The 18,190-nt window shown below is 39.7% G+C and overlaps 1 long non-coding RNA gene across 3 annotated transcripts in view; it reads left to right on the top strand.

The window, feature by feature from the left end:
* Nucleotides 1–4,719, top strand: part of LOC134637039 (uncharacterized) — a 35,073-nt gene extending 30,354 nt beyond the window's left edge. For all 3 annotated transcript variants that reach the window (XR_010095050.1, XR_010095051.1, XR_010095049.1), the window contains one exon: nt 807–4,719. This is a non-coding gene — a long non-coding RNA (uncharacterized LOC134637039). The remainder of the gene's footprint in view (nt 1–806) is intronic.
* The last annotated feature ends 13,471 nt before the right edge of the window (nt 4,720–18,190 follow it).

The following is an 18,190-nucleotide window of genomic DNA, read 5'->3' as shown; positions in this document are numbered from 1 at the left end:
TACGTACCGAACTTAGAGGATAGAAACAAGTATCCATGCTATTGCGCTGGTATTGGTATGGATCTGATACCAATACCAGCGCTGGTATCAATACTATTGATATTTGAATCGAGTGATGTTTAGTGATTTAGTGAAGCAGCAGGTAACAGTTCCCTGAGGTTTATGTATAATTTAAAGGTGCTGAATAAAGAGCTGATACTGTAAGTTACAAAACCATACACTGTACACTTACTGTACTGTAAAACCCTTTAAATCTCATCAATTTAGAGGGTTTTTTTAAAACTTTTTTTTATCTCTAAATATGTGAATAAACGTGTCTAATGTGAGTTATTAGTATATGTTGGGAACTGCAGACATATCAGCTCTATATCTTTCTTCACCAGCCATTTCCTGCTCTCACCCCTTACGCTGTGACCTCACTGCTGCACTCTGAGTCCTGAGATGCCCTCTGATCGCTAGATGAGAGGCAGGACTTGAATTCAGCTTACTCTTTGTCTGCTGGTTGTTACACTAGCTGCTCCAACAGCAGCAGGAGCAGGTGTGTCTACCTCCTGTGCCATTCCTCTCCCCCCCCCCTCTTCCTGTTCCTTCATCACTGCAGTACGGCAGCTCTGTCTGGGAGGCAGCCATTCCATTGTTCTCGCACCCCCCTCTACCTATGAGTGCTCCTGTAGGTGCTGGTGCCGCTCTGCCCGCCCCACCCCACCCTGTGGAACAGGCTGGCTTCAAATCACTGTTATACTTTTCACTTACGTGCCCTGAGTAGGTTACGCTTATGTCTTTCTGTCTCTTCTCTCCCTGGACAGAGCTTGCTACACTCGTTGCTGCACACCGCCGCCATCTTGTTACTGCCTGTGCTACTGGTCTGCCTGCCTTTGCTGCACTCAAACCAAATCATCAAACTCAGCCTGCGGTTGTTTCCATGCCACTCCTGTTTGTGCGCAGCTTTGTCACAACACAGTGCTGCGCACGAGCTACCGGACACATGTCGTTGCTGCACAGAAGCAGACACACCTGGAACTTTTATCTGGGTGTTTCTTTAATAGCTGCCACAGATTGGATGCTGCAGACGGTGTTGTCAGCATCTCTCAAACCATCAGTAAGATCTGTACCATTGTAATACACACTATGCCCGATGTAGATTTAGCTAAGGATTTGACATGCCGTACACCATTAAAACAAGTAAAAATAAGTGAAATGTTATTTTACAAATTTACAAATGATTCAAAGTGGCATGTCTTCTTTGCAGGATTTAAGAAAATTGCTCCCGTCGAAGAAAATCAATAACCACAATCTGTCCCTTATTCTGTGTATATATTTTTCTCCAGAGCCCATATGCCTGAGCACATATACTGTATATGCTATCTTTGTGAGCTTGTGTGCTGTAAAGAGAGAGTGGGAAAGAGAAAGGAGGGGAGTGAGAAAGAAAGAGAAAGAGAGAGGAATCAAGCGTCGGTAAGAAAGTCTTCCTAATTCTGTTTGGCAGAAACTGTGCTGTTTAACCATATGTGCAGAGAGCAGGCTTTGCACATGCTCAGAATGACTCAGAGGACACGACTTTCATGTCTCAACGCAATTAGATTAACTAATAGATAATTTTCCAGCAAATATAAATAAGTTACAATGAAGTCATAAATAATTTAAAAAGTGTGCACTCTACCTTGAATTATTTTTGTTGTACTCACAGTATGAGGTTAAAACATGGGCATTAGAAGGAGAGCGGGATACAAACACAGCAAGTATATTCCAGCTTATGGAAATCTTATTGCTGTATTTAACCGTGCTTTGGTGAAAAACAAGTGGAAGTGTGTAGGTGGAGGCCAGAGTGATACAGCAGTGAGTTCAGAAGGTCTTCAATCCTCTAAGACTATATGCCAAGAAGACACCATGCTAATGAAATCATAAAGACGGTGAAGAAAACAAGCTGTCCCTGGAGAATACATCCATGCATCGGAGGTTGCCAGTTTTACTTTACTTGTGTCTGGGTATACATGTACTGTAGCTTTGCAGTGATACTGTATTTATAAGGTCAAAGGCTGCTTTGCTTCAGGGTTAAAATGCTCTCAGCCTTTATCTTATGATTACCTTCATCAGGTCAGTGAAGATCACCCTTTGCCCCACCAGCTGAGTGGGACAGCGGGTTACAAGAGGTATGCAAATCACAGTAATATTTATTATGTGTAACAAGGAAGAAAATTTAAAAAAGAAAAAGAGTTTAAATCACTGCTGATATTACTATGAAATACAGGGTACAATTAGAATTAGATAGAAATGATCAAGATGCAATTAATGTTCATACTTTAAATATTGGACAGAAATATGACGTTGAATAATTTTGGCCACTTTTATACACAGTCCGCCATCTTTAGGTGCTTAAATGCAGTCGAACGAACGCTCATTATAAGTTGGGGGTGGTTTCAGTTACAGAACCAGCAGTTCTGGCCTATTCAGAGAGCTCAGGTGGTGGAGCAGGTGGTGGAGCAGGTTTGGGCAGGACACTGAACCCCTAGTTGCTCTCGATGGCAGATGAGCTGTCTGAACACGTGTGGCCTATAAATGCCGATCGTCTAAAATTTGTACTTTTAATACTTTGTCAGGAATCATTTGCAGGCAGTCTGATTTCTGAAACCTTCGGAAATTAATGCTTCTGCGTTTCTTCAGTTGTTTGTTTACGCGTCTTGTCATCAGGGAGTGAAATTCATACTCAGTCAGACTGAGATTGGCCGAGAAAGTTAAATTGTCTGCATTGTGGTTGACTATAATCAATGCTGACATTGCTTGTTGTCCTCATTGTGTAAGGATGGAATCATTACACTGTTACCAAGTAACAGTGTAATGATTCTTACAATGATTCTTGAGTGTATTACGTACAGAGCAAAGAATTCGTAGTTTATTGAGCTACCAGGTCTCACGCAGAGTTAACTTTGAATTAATGATTAAAAGCAAACAATTGTCAACTGATAGTTTTCATGAATGTTATTAATCTAGTTTGAAATTTCAAATTCAGTTGGAGTTTCAGAGACTTCAGAGCAGATCGCTGAAACAATACCGAAGCAATATTGCTGCATTTTAAATTCATTTTTAAATCCATTTTTAAATCCGTCCATCCAAGTCATCTTTGGGCAAAATGCAGGATATACTGTGGACTCATTACCAGTCTATCACATGGCTAATACAGAACACTTGCAGTCCATCAGCTAAGAATGGCTGCACAATTAGATCCCATTTAGAGGAATTATTCACTGTCAAAAAGTCCAATTTATGCAGAAAGCACATAAGAGCAAATATGAATTTCTTACTGGAAGGTAAGCTCCATACTGGAACATCACAATACAAGTTCAGAGAGCTTGTCCAATGAAATAATTCATTATAATCCAAAGTGAGCCTTCAGTCAGCTTGGGAGTTGTCCTGCTATGTTTTTATGATCCAGTTAACAGAAATAAAGCTCTCAACTCTCCGGCTTGAGTAATGACGTAAGCAGTTAACGATTGGAAGAATTTCTTTTGGACAAGAGCGGAGGACGTTGATCATTCAGGGTCAACAATGAGCGCCTCATTTGTTCTTTTGTTTTCCCATTTGTAGTATAAATAGAAGCAGTTCAGCCTTCAGTGGAGAGTTTGTGGAGCATACTTACTGAGTGTCGAATGCAAAGATGTTGCATTCTTTATTATTCCATATCGACTGTCCTGGAATCCGTTACACCATTTACCAGAATTGCAGTCCAAAAAGTATGTAAATCCCAGCTGGGAATGGGTGGAGAATCCCAAGGTTTGTGCATGTGACATGAACTATTCATTCTTCCTCTTTTTCTGTCAAAGCATGACTTCTTAAAAAGAGTTACAGGTGTATCTGGGCCCACCTTATTGTTACATATATATAATGCACAGCTGTCAAAAGTAAATAAAGTCAAAATCACAAACGTCCTTTGTCAGGTGTTCACATTTAATTGCTCCTTCAGAAATAAATGCAAAATCTTTGGAAAACAGGATAATCTGCTAACAAGTGCCATTTCCTCACCCAGAGGATCCATACTTGAGACTTTGTTTCTCCCGGAATAAAATTTTTCCTCATTTTCAGTGAGGAACCAACCAAAAACCAAAAGGTTTTGACATTCATTGTTCTCCCAGAAGATGCATCTGCAGACAATCCCTAACTTTCTCCTCTAGTGCTACCAGCACAATGATGTACGGGTGTATGTGGTTTTAAAATTCATAAGTCACCAAATACTGGATGGATTTCCATTAAAGTTTGTGCCAATATTCATATCCTTCAGTGTACCTGTCTGCATTTTTTTTTTAAAGTGTCCAGTGTTCCAGTATTTTGGCTTGCGATTAAACAACTGCAAAGCTAGTGATTTGCTGCATTACTTACATATTGCAGTCATGAATAAGAGAAGAGACTAGCCTTTCCTGGTAGACTGCAGTGAATTATCTTCACAGCAGCAGAGTAGACATAGATTGCATGACATGGTGCAGTTTGCACATGGAATGCAGAAAGATTTCAGGCACTGAGTGATGAAGGCCAGATGTTTGAGTTATGCATAGGAAGTCAGTGGTCTACAGTTGCTACCGGGTACTGTATGAAACGATGATGCCAGAAACCATCGCCGGCATATACCATGTAATTAAATTTAAGGAAACCCACTCACATATTACAGCTTGTATATAAAAGCAATACATGTTCCAGGTTTGAAAAAAACAGACATCAAAAAACATTACATAAACACAAGTGCCTAAATAAAAATAGAAACGGTATATGAGTAAGAGGTGTTGCTTATGATTCACCTGGTTACAGTTTGCATAGCAACTAATTCAGTTTTTTTATATATATAAAGTTTTGCTCAAAAATAAAAAATAAAGAAAACCTTAAGAGAGTCTGAGAGGTTGTTGTGAATGTTGTGGATTTAATGATTGGTCAAAAAGAAATAAAACATAAATATAAGTCAGGTCATTATATCGATATCTTCAATTTTGTCCTTCATTTGTAGATGTTACGGAAATTGATCTTTTTAAACTTGGAGAAAAGAAACAAGTTGAAAAGAGGACTCGTTTACCAGAAAATATTCCTTACACATTGATTTGCAGCACGCAGTGTGGTTACATTATTAAACTATAGACACCCAGCAACGGTAAATATATACTGAAACTTACCTCCTCCTCCTATAGACGGTTTTCTCTTGTTCTTTCTCCCTCCTTTTTGTCTCCTCGTCTTGCACACAGTTACACATGCACACTCCCAGCCTGTCTGCATCTCACACTCACACTCAAACACACGCACACACACACACACACACACACACACACACACACACACACACACACACACACACTGTCTTTTGTTTGGAGTCAGACGGCATTGAAGGCAGATCCTGTGGCCCTTCTGAGGAGAATGTTAATATGCCCGCTCTGGTCTCTCTGGGGACGCAGAGAATGGACTCGGGCTGCTAATGCACTGTCACACTAACCCCACTAAGTATTCTCACAGTTAGCAACAGCAGCGCTGCTCCCAGAACTGAAATGTATTTAACTAAACTCGCAACCTACTGAATCGTAAAGACTTACTTTAGATTGTCCTTTCACAAATAACTGCCTCATTTGCCCACCTTTCTGTGTCTGCAAACAGAGATATGGCAGGTGGGCTATTTGTTGAGTGCAGTTAGACTTATTTCACTTTCATTAGCACTTTATTTATGTGGACTCATTAGGGGCAGTTTGCTCCCCCACACTGAGGTAGGCTTAATGGATTATACTAACGACCCACACAAGCATACGGTATTCAGTTACATGTAGAGTTTAAACAAGTCAAATTATCTTTGAAGAGTTTGGGCTCGGTATCGGATTTTGCTAACTTTGGCTAAAGGACGTATTTTTGCTTGTGGTTCAGTGAAATCCTGCTACTCGAACTGTGGTCAGCTGAGTGGAAGGAAAATGTTCCCCACTTACCGAGCCAAACTGGTGTGAGGAGTAACTATTTTTTCATTTATGTCATTAATAAAATAAAACTATTTTTGCTATTTAAGAGCATTAAAAATGAAACCTAAAATGATAACATTTACTTCATGTTGTATAATGGCTGTGGTCATTGTGTCCATGTGCTGAGCCTGTGGTTCACAGATGCATGCAGTAATAGTCAAAGGACATTTAAGGTATTACTATATAAACTATGTATTATCATGGATTAAATATATTTTATAGCTACTATATAAGACATTTTATTTTGTGAGCAGTGTTTTCCTTTGATAATGCTGGTTTAGTACTTTAAAAATCTAAACTATGATCAAGATCCTGTTACTCACTACTTTTCGAGCTGTCTCACGCAGTGAGCAGACTGTGGATCATTGACATTGCTGCCTTGATTTCAGGTGTCGACGTGCATCAACATGCGTCAGCGCTTTAGAAAAGCACAGTTTGCTTCCTAGGGTCTTGACTGCTCAACAAGTCCTCTGACAAACCGATTATATCGACTCTTTTTAAAATCTGACACAACCCATGTAGGCGTTCCTGAAACAACATATAGGAGTAGTGCTAAGAAAAAAAATCCACCTCACCTTTGACCAGGAAAGCAGAGTTTGACTCTCATCTGAGACAACTTTCACTTGTGGTTTGCTTTCATGTTCACTTATTTGTTACGGGAGGATTCAGGGTCACCTAAACCAGCCTTAACTGTAAGCTTTATCAAAAAGTAAAGTTTCCAGCCAAATCACTGACATTGTAATTTTGGTTAAAATATACATAAATACGACAATTTTAATATGTTAAAGCATTTTTCAAATTTCAACATGCTGTAGACCCTTCTGAAAGTGGAAGAAAGAGATGAAAAGACAACGAGGCTGGCAAAATGGAGAACATTGCCAAACTCTCCACTCTCTTTTCTAAAACTCAAATATTTTTTGCACACCTGAAGCCGCTAACAGCATCCTCCATGATAATTACTGTCTTTGCTGTTATGACCTATTTTAGGTTTGAGATGCTTCTTTTCACACTATTTAGTTACTGGTTTTAAACCCAATTTGCAACCCAAATATCAATTCAAGTCATGGTGGAATTTTTAGCACCCATTCAGTCACAGGCCATTTTGCATTAATAGTCATGTTTTGTCGTTAATGGTAAACTTTTCAGCTCTATGCTGTGTACTTGCAGTTTTTGCTTTTACAAGTTTATTACTTTTCCTCCTGTTTTCTGGCTGTGAGCAAGGAAAATGCAGCATTGCACTATCTGTCCCGCTCCCCACCCCATCTTGCTCACCAACTGAAGTCCTTTCATAATGAATGGCAAGGTGCTATAATAGCATTCAGGTTGCCATAGAAATGAGACTGGGGCCTGCATGTGATCCCCCCCTCCTTTTTTCTTCTTCTTATTTTGGAGTGAGGACTGAGGACTCTGAGGCAAACTCTTCCTAAGACCATCTTTACAGTCAGCTTGACATTTTACCTCCTTTCTGCTGCTGGGCCTATCTGATCTGATTTGTTAAGGTAATGTAAGTCATGCAAGCGATAGAACACATTCCTTCAGGATCCAACAGTGCTTTTCACTCATTGCTTGCACCTTAAACAGTCTGGATAGTTTTATCCCACATAAATGAAGCTGATCTGTGGCAATGCAACTTCAAAATTAGTCTGGTCTCACTGTCATTAGCTGCGATGTGATTTTTCTGGCTTTGTTCTCAGACACTATTGTTTTATTTTCTTTAGCCAGACTTTCTCCTACTTCCTGCTCATACAACAACTTTATGGTTTTTTCCACTTAACTTAAGTAAACATGTTTCATTATATAGACGAATGGAAATTATCCAGATTGTCACAAGCCTGTTGATTTAGTCTGTGTAGGTTCTCAGTCATACAGGTCATGGTAATCAAAGAAGCTTGGAAAGAAAAGCGACTGGACTCATTTATGCTTCTTCAAAGTCACTGGTACAGATATGTAGATGACAACTGGGTCAAAATCAAAACCCAAGAAGTAGAAGCCTTCACTGTTCACATCAACTTTGTGGATAGAAACAAAGTTCACCAGGGAAGATACAAAGGATAAGAGTTTGCCATTTCTGGACTGTGCGGTGTAAGGTTTACCGGAAGCCCCCCACACACGGACCAGTACCTACTCTTTGACACCCACCATCCTCTGGAAGAAAAACCTGGAGTAATCAGGACCCTACAACACCGGGCAGAAAATGTTCCCTCTAAGCCAGAAAAGAAAAAGAAGGAACACACACATGCAAAGAAAGCTCTTAAAACATGTGGTTATCCTAATTGGGCTTTCATCAAATCAGCAAAGATGCACAAAAAAGAAGGTCAGACACCAGCTGGGGAGAAACAGAAGGACAAACCGAACAACATTGTCATCCCTTATTTAGCAAGTTTGTGCAGCGAGGAGTGCTCAGACATTGGAGAAACCAAACAGCCACTTGATAAACGCATGGCACAACACAGAAGAGCCACCTCGACAGGACAACACTCAGCTGTACATTTGCAGCTAAAGGTCAAAAGTCACTCTTTTGAGGATGCCAAAAGAGAACAGAGAAGACAAACGGTTTGAAAGGGAAGTGAAAGAAGCCATGTATGTCCACTGTGAACGGCCATCTTTGAACAGAGACGGTGGGTTACGACACCAACTGTCAGCCATCTACAGTCCAGTTATGAGACCCCTTCCCTGATGCCGTAACGCCCACTCACACCTTGCGTCAGTTGATCTCTATAGGTCACATGATATGATGAGACAAGGCCTCACAATGGTTTCACATGAAACCTCTGCTGATAATGACCCACACCCTTTTTCACATCTTGGCTCATGTGATGAGGAACATGATCAATAGTGGGTCAACGACTCTCTTAAGGAACAACTAGGGCTTAAACACCTGGGACTCTCCACCATTTGGTCCTAGAATTGAAGAAGCTTCTTGGATGAGAGGTAAAGCATCTTCAAGAAACTTAGAGAAGTCCAGTCGCTTTTCTTTCCAAGCTCCTTAGATTACCTGTTGATTTAGATTGATTCTGACTGACCAACATATGCATGGTGGTAAGAACAAACTTTACCAGTGTACACATTTTGTAAATCCAGTGATAATTTTGCTTGTACATTTATTTCTTGGACAGGGTAAGAACATTTCTATACACTATAGCTATATTGTAGCCACAGCTGTCCTGGGGCAGACTGCGAGGCTGCCATATTGCGCTATCGACCCCTCTGGCCATCACCAGTAGGCAGTAGGTGAAGTGTCTTGCCCGGCCGAGACTGTCCGAGCCGGGGCTCGAACCGGCAACCTTCCGATTACAAGACGAACTGCCAACTCTTGAACCACGATCGCCCACGATGTATCCATAATACGATTATGGATACATATAATGTGAATACAAGAAAATGTAAAAAGCAAATTTTGAAAAAAATAAAGTGGAAGTGGATGTGCATGCAAATTTAGCCAAAGGTCAGATTGTGCAATGCTCTGAGAAATTGCAAAAAACCTTCAGAGCTACATCTCAGACTCTCCAGGCCTTAGTTAGCATATTAAATGTTAAAGTTCATGACATTACAATCAGAAAAAGACTGAAAAGTATGGCTTGTTTGGAAATGTTGTCAGAAGAAAGACTTCTCTTTGAAAAGAACATTGCAGTAGAGCTTTAATTTGCAACAGTGTATTTCTCCGAAGTGGAGATGTTTGGGCGTAATGCACAGTGCCATGTTTGGTGAAAACCAAACGCAGCAAAGACCTCATATCGACTCTCAACCGTAGTGGAGGGATGGTGATTTGGTCTTCCTTTCGAGCCACAGAACCTGAGCACCTTGCACACATTAAGTCGGCCATGAACTCCTTTGTATATCAAAGCATTCTAGAGCCAAATGTGAGGCCATCTGTCCGACAGCTACAGCTTGGCCAAAACTGGGTCATGCAACAAGACAATGATCCCAGTCCCATACAGATGCATACAGATCCCAACACCAGCAAATCTACAAAAGAATGGCTGAAACAGAAAAGAATCAGGTGTTGCAGCTCAGTTAAAGTCCAGATGTCAACCAAATTGAAATGGTGTGGCGAGCCCTTGAGAGTGCATAAATGAACTGGCCACAATCCTCAATGAACTGAAGTAATGCTGTAAAGGAGAGTGGGATAAAATGTCTCTACCACAAGGTGAGAGAGAGAAACTCATAGAAAATGATTACTTCAAATTATTGCTGCTAAAGGTTGTTAGGCTGACTCATTAGGTCTGCTTAGTTGTTTACACTACTTTTGAATTTTTATTCATTTATTTTTTGGGTCTGAGATTGTATTTACTGAATTTTAGGACCTGGCAAAAACCAGATGATTTATTTCTAAGTTAAGAAAACATCCACTTCAGGCTCATTTATAAGCATCATTTAATATCAGTTACACAAACAAATAAAAATATATCTCCAATACTTTATAAAACCAAAAGTAGATTTATACATAAAGATTAATTCATAATAATTTATAATATTAATTAACACTGGTCTACACTTAATTGTAAATGTTTCTGCTTTTACCTTCGTCAACCTCAAACAAAGAGTTTAAACAATGAAATCATGATAGTCAAATCTGCTGCCTGTTTGTTTCAACTAGTGAATTATTCTCCTTTCACATCTTCATATTTAATGTTGACAGGGGAAAAACAATCTCAAGTGGATATTGGTTCTTCCTGGTTCACATTCCCCTTTACTCCCCTCTGCCCTGCAGTCTTTCCAACGGTACGTTTAATGTTTGGTGTGCTGCCAGCGCCTTTTTCATATTTGATTTTTCATTTCTGTTTGGTTGTTCAGTACTAGTCTAGCTGTTCTAAAAGCCATTTAGTGAGCTATGCAAACATTTATTTTATTCAAATACAAACAAAATGGGAAAAAGTAAACCATTTAACTACTGCAGTTGTCTCATTCCATGGTGAAATGTCCCTCTCTGCAGCCACAAATTCTGTTTACTCACTGAGTAAACGTCAGTTTTACTGGTGACCACTGGCATCAAGGGTTGTAGGTTGCAGACCCAAATTCAAGCTTCTGAAGTAGACTCCATAAACAAAAAGAAAGCTTTATTGAGGTGATGCAGGTAATCCAAAAGGCAGCAAAAAATAAAATAAAATAAATAACAAATTCCTCAGCACGCAAACAAGAGACGGCAGAGAAGAACATAGTATGACTCATCAAAGAACTCACGAAAACCGAGGCTTTAAATAGATAAAGTAGGTAATCACGAGACTGGAAACACCAGAGTAAAGAGACACACCTGAAACTAATTAAGACAACCACAAGCGATGAAAGATTAATGGCGAGGCACAAGAGATAGAGGACTAACAGAATAAATCAGGAGCTAACTAAAAGGTGAAGCATGTAATACAGAGAAAGACTTGACAACAAGGCGCAGGATGACACCATGGAGGCTAGACCAAACTAACACTAAAAACTGATTACAAAAGAAACAAGAACTAAAAACTAAATGGAGTCGAGAGATTAAGCAGAAACTAGAGACAATAAGCACAACCATTAAAAAAAATCCCTACTATAATTACAGAAATAAAGGAAACTTTAAAACTATAAACAAAAAAATCTCAACAGAAAACTGAAAATAGCCAAACAAAACCCACAGACACGTGGTCTCAAAATTGTTTAATGAACATTTAGTTGTCTCATTTTTCTTTCAAAATGCCCCTAAACAGGGTTTTTTTAAATTAAATTTTTAACCTGACGGAACACCTTGACATCAATTTTTATAAAGCAATTGCAAAAACTTGTTGTTAAATTATAGTAGAAAGCAACATATCAAAATATCTGCTGCCAAGACATTCAAAGCAAGCTAAAAGTACCGAAAACTAATAGGCCCAACTTAAAAGATGATACAAAAATGGTTTCACTATAGCTAATTTTCCCCTTCATCATCACTGTACAGTGGGCTATTTTATTTTTATTTATTTATTTAATTATTTTTACAACTCACACTTCAGGATTGTTAGCTTAAAATCAGAGGGATGGCTCTTTGCACTGAAAATATGAGAGTAGAGATATACAGTCCCTCGCTTATAAGATAAATAAACACAAATTTGTGTTGTTGTTACCTATGGAATTTTTTTAACAGAATTATGACAGTTAATGCAGCTTGCTGTGCAGCGCAGCAATTGAAGAAATTTGTACATGAGGTTTGGTGAGTGTATTTCTCCTTTTTTTATTTGTATTTGATACAAATCATTAGATATCTGCATCTGTGTTTTGCACTAAAACCTAAGCGAATTAACGAAGCTGATAGTTAGCAGTGATGCCACTGTGGCTACATCCATCTTACATATACAGCCCTAGTTAAAAACAGCAGAAAAGAGAAAGCTGTGTGCATGACTACAACCTCAATGTTGCCATATGAATGTGTAAAATAAAAGCTATGATAAAGTAAGGTGTCTGAAAACAACTTGCCTCTCCCTCACACAATATATCTGTTTCTTTCTTTAAAAAGGTAACTGTAGGTCTCGCTGAGCAGAATGAGAGCCTGATATAAGCATCCAATTCAAACGTAACCAAGGTTGAAATATCTGCCAGGATAAAAACCTGGTTCATCATTTTGATAATGTAACCTATTTTTTAAACTCAGTCTGCTTTTATTTGCAGGCCACTGAATAAAATCAAGGAATTTAGTTGTGTGCAATCTGAAATTAAAAGAAGTGCATTGGTGAATGTCGCACAGAACAAACTCTCACTCCAAGAGGCATCTTTCATTCATCTAGCATTTACAATAGAGAAGATGCAAGCACAGAGCGAGGGAACTAGAGTTTAACACAGAAGCAGTGTAACCTTTGAAATGTTGTTTTATTTACAGAAGGCTCAAAGAAATGGCTCAGATCTCAGGGGTTTGGTGTATATTTCTCATATCATTTTTATGATTTTTCTGGATATTGGTTGTAATATTATTCATACACCCAGGTCAGATTAATAGCAATACAAACAGATTACCCATTGCTCTGACTCTGTGTCAGAGTAGCTAGTCAGACTTTAGGAGCTTTCTCTGTGGCCTGCTTGACTGTGTGTTGGTGTTAAAGGCCACATGCTTCACAGCTGTGACACACAGTCTCTGGATGGCAAGTAGGATGCACGCTACCACCTGAGGAAATTTTTCCAAATTGCTAAAACCAGCTTGTAAGACATTTTTTCACACATGCTTTTACAACAGCTCAACGAGCAAACAGTTAGTGAGACAATGAGTCTGGTAGTTAGTTTGACCTAAACTCTGTTATTTTTTAGTTCAGTACAGTTTTATTTATATAGTGTCAAATCACACCAACAGTTGTCTGAAGATGATTTATATTGTAAAGTTAGGATCCTACAATAACAGGGAGAAAGGTTTTATGGCCCCATGTCACGCAGAACTTAGCTCAAATGGTATGTGAAGATGAAAAAGTATAAATGTGATCCTTCAAGAACTTTTGAAGCACGACCCGTGTGCAGTAAAATACCTCCGTTATGAAATACTATCTCTAAGCATCAAATAATCCAATCCCCTGCTGAGGATGAGGATAAAGGAATTATCCGTGCAGAGGGTAAGACTGCTGAGAGGAAAGGTGGGATACCAGCATGAGCAATATGAATTAAAGTAATAGCAGTTTATGCATACAGAAATTACAGGTGATGAATGGATTCCACATTGTATCCAGATGTTCAGAAGCTTCCGATGTCTACGTTTAAATAGAAACAGAAGCAAATCATTTCAAGTAAACCAAAATTAGCCGAACTACATGTAAACTGAATGCGACGCACATGAAATACATTGAAATGAATAGATTAAATAACAGGTTAAAGTCGTAGGAAGAATAGCCCTTCTGTTTTTTCCTCAGCCATAAACATGTTAACGTTGCTGAGGAGACTGATGATGAACAGGCCAATAATAAAAACTACTGATAGTATACTGATAATTGCTGTTTCATTTATCTAAATAAAGTTGCCTTATAAAAAGAAGATTTAATATCATTTTATCTTAATGCTATGTGTTTACCTGTGGTCATCTGCTCTGCATGTTAAATAAAGTCTTAAAAACCCACTGTGACCTTGACTGTCAGAAGTGCACGTTCAATTTGGCGCTTGTGCAGTCTTACCTTTGCACAGAAACCGACCACAGGTTTGTACCTTGATGGCTAGCGAACCACGAACTCACTGAGGAGTCTCCGTGTTTCTGTCATGGACTTGTTTTTCGCAGGTCTTTGTGGCCATTGCAACCAAAGGCTCTTTTGGCCAAAATCCACGTGGCACAAAAAGGCCGCAGCATTCCTGATGTCTGTGGCTAATCTGTGGTGTCAGCTTGTGTTAATGCCGCACCGCCACATTTGAGGACACACAGGGCCGGGGAATATTAAAAACTCCCATCAGCAGCATTCCTCCAGAAGAGGGCGGGTCTGATGAGAGCAAGGGTCACCTAAGGTTAAACTCTGGTTGTCTGTTAGAGCAACTCCTACTCCAACGGTTTGCTCCACTGGACAGAAGGTGGGGCAGAAGCAAGACGGAGGGAACGCACTTCAAAGAGCGAGTGCTTTCTTCTTGTCCGTCTTCATTGAAACTGGGCAAAACGAGCTTCGTGGGGGATTATTTCCCTGCTGTTGGACAATTTAGATACTCGACCGAAGATGCTGAAAAGGACACGAGGTCAAATGGGTACTTAATTATCTTCATCTCGACACGCCAGACACTTTCTGCATCCCACCCCAATTGACCTATAATGACCATGAGATATTGTTCTGCTAAATTTGAGAAGTCTAGCAAGTGTAAGGTCGGACTGTTGCTATAATTGCCACATGTCAAATTTCACACAGCCATGACACTTTTGAGTGCGGGCATTTCTCTTCAGGTATTCAGCCCTGCAGCTTTCGAGCCTAATTTGAATACACAAAGACTGAGTTAGCATGCATGGGGAAAAAAAGACAGTTTTTTATCTCTAGCACAGCAAACTGCGGCTCATAACAAGTCATACGATAGCTGAAAAATTCAAGTCATTTCTGGTTGTTTCAGGCTGCTGTGCAGACATGTAACATGTGCTCTGCTCTCCCTAACTCCCAGAGGGGCAAGGACAGGAATGCATTTGAGGTCAGGGGTCGGACACGTGCACTGCTGTAGCCTGGCAACAGGTGCTGTGCAAGAACCGCAGCCAAGTCATTAAAGAGTACAGCAATCCTTCAATTAGGCCAAACATTTTCTTTGGTTTCATCTGACATGACAGAATTTGCTCCTGTCTTTTATCTGTTCTGTAGTAATACTGCATATGAACATATTCAGCTGCCTTTATTATTCTGTTTTCTGTTGAGACTCTTTAAACAAGCCAAGCTGTAGCTGGAACATCTGCACAGAAAGAGAAGCTCATAGCTGAGAGGTTGGTAGTGTCTCGGGGAAATGATAGCTCTGTGCCAAGGTATTCCTTCCCTCCTGAGAGAGGCCCCGCCATTCAGCGCTGTGAGGTCAACAAGTACAGACCATTACCCACAATGCCCTTGAACAGAAAGAAAAAAACAAAAAAACAAAATATTCAGGGCTGTTCCTTTAAGATGGTAAGATGGGAGCTGCCTGAATTCACTCAGAGGCATGGCTGCAGCCAAGATGGAGAAGAGGAGGGAGAGGGAGGAAAAGGCAGGAAGGAAGAAAACAAAGATGTTCCCTCGATGTGGAAAGGGACAGACTCGTGCTTCTCTGCTTCTTCTGCAACACTGTAAAGTTACAATTATTCATATTGTAAAATTATAGGTGTCAGTTTGCTGATTGCTTCGCTCGCAGAGAAGGAGTCTTGTTGCTAGGAGAGGAGAGAATCAGCCTTCTCTTATTGGCCGCTAGGATGCGTAAGATGGCCCAATGAGAGCCCTGCCCTGAGCAGCACCGCAATAGTAGAGCTACCCCCACATGCAGACCTGATTAATATGTCAGACATGTTTTATGGGTTAACGTGAATCAGGCTGGATGTATTGAAAACACTGCAGCAGGGGTTTAGTGTACGGGTATTTGCTTTTTGTGTGCAAGTCTACAGAACACGCATGCCAGGGAACTGCCAGGCTGACAAATCATACACAGTGCTCTGAGGTCAAAGGATGCTCTTGATTCTGAATAGTGTTCACAGGCACACATACACAGCACACTCACTGTACTAATGAAGTAACTGAAAACAGACTAGACTGGAAATAGGGTTCCTCACCTGTGTGTGATTATCATGAGAATGCAGCACAAAGGAGGAGCAGAAGTGAAAAACTTAACTCTGTTTCAGCAGTCAGATGCTCCTCAAAAGACGGTTGTTACGAATTGGGAACACACTGTACAGTTGTTAATATGACGTGCATCTCAAAACAAATCTGTCGGGAAATATCTTGTGTGTGGGTTTTTTTTTTTACCTGACAGGTGGAAAAAAATACTTTTTTCTTTTCAATGACAGGGTCAGTAAGTTCAAATTCTCTGTACTTTTTTAAAAAAAAATTCCTGATGCTGTTTTTGTTGGATGGCTTTTTTTCATGGTAGGCACATTTAACTCCAAGACTTGCTTAACCTTAACACAACAACAGCTTTTTCAAAGTGAAATAAATACTGTCTTACTTACATTTTGTAGTAACTGAAATGCTAAATAAATAATGAATAACTTTTCATATAACGGCATCCTGAAATCAAAGCAGCTTCATAGAAACTCAGATACTATTACTTTTATTATTCACACCCTATTTATCCTTCATAAAGATATTAGAGTTACCGTACCTGTTGGAAATCTCATTCAGCCTCCGAGTTAACTCAGTAACCTGCAAAATGTGAAATATGTTCTTTATGTATCCTTCTGCTGCTGAGTTATAGAGCTGAACGATGGCCAGGGAAAGTGTATTATTTGCAGAAAAATACGATGTAACAGCAAAGTTGACCTTGAGTTATCATTTCAATATGTTATTCTGTTAGACATTTGTATGAAACGCTGTCATAATAATCCAATGAAAATGACCATTTACTACTAAATTCTTACTCAGCCTTCCTGGAGCTGAAGATTCTCATGAGCTACACCTGCACAGGCAGACATACATAAACATAACGGCGTCATTTTTTATCAAATTTCCTTTTGTTTTTTTGTGTAAGCTAAACAACGCACAAGTAACGCCATATTTATTATGTTTTGTGCATTCTCTGTGTCCTTACGTCTGACCCGGTCTCCTGAACATAGTTTGTCTTTAACAGCTTAAGGGAATTTTTTTCAAATTTGGCACAAACTCTCGCCTTGACTCGAGAATTAACTTATTAGAATTGTGTTCCGAGGTCACTGTGGTCTCATAACTCAAAAAGAAAAAAAAAGAAAAGAAAAAAAGTCACACAAACGATGCGATTGATACGATGTGATATCAACATTAAAAGGCAGATTGGGACCATATTTTAGATATTAAATTGGTTACAGTAATCTTTGTGCCCACCTTTCAGACTCCTACGATATTATGAGCCTGCAGCTTGATGGGTTTACAAAGGTGCACAACCACAAAGCAGTAATTGTAGTCTTTTTTTTAAGCATCACGTGTAGTTCCTACTCCTACTGTTAAATAGCCTCCTGCAGCCTCCTTTTGCACACCAGAAATTAGTCCCCTTTAGATCATTGCAGGTTTATGTAGATTTAAAAGCGCGAACACGGTACAGTTACACAGGTGTTTTCACTTTCACTGATTAGACCCCTGCTCAGAGCTGTGTGGGCGTGTCCCCACTGCTTCACTGACATCCCCCCTTAGTTTTATTTATTGCACCTGGAAGCGGTCTCCGCCTTCACTCAAAAAGAGGTCAAGAATTTGCAGATTTGATTGTATTTTTACATCTGATTTTGTTGTATGTTTTATATAGTAATCGCCGAGCAGAGATTCAAACGTGGTCACAGCATGACCGCGTAAACAGACTGACAGACGCTGATGTTGTTTTCATGTACAGTAACATCCCAGTCAGACTCTCTCGTGTTTTTTTGCATTTACATATATTTACATGGACATTCTGTCTCATTGGCTGCTTGAGCAATCTCTCTGCTCCACGTCAACATTATAAATCTGTGGTGTGGTGTGCGTTGGCTCGCTAAGTTGGCTAAGAAGTGAGAGGTCATCAGTTTAAATCTCCACTGGGATGGATTTGCTTTGCACACATTTGCTCTTCGCTCAAGTGAGAATTTTATCTTTTCACATTTGATGAAAGGAGGATTTTTAAACAATTCTTGTAAACTTGATTGAAAGTCCATTAAGCTC

The sequence above is a fragment of the Pelmatolapia mariae genome, linkage group LG10_11 (assembly GCF_036321145.2).
Source record: "Pelmatolapia mariae isolate MD_Pm_ZW linkage group LG10_11, Pm_UMD_F_2, whole genome shotgun sequence".
NCBI classification, from domain to species: domain Eukaryota; kingdom Metazoa; phylum Chordata; class Actinopteri; order Cichliformes; family Cichlidae; genus Pelmatolapia; species Pelmatolapia mariae.
The sequence above is the reverse complement of the archived record's forward strand: the minus strand, read 5'-3'. Positions and strand labels throughout refer to the sequence as shown.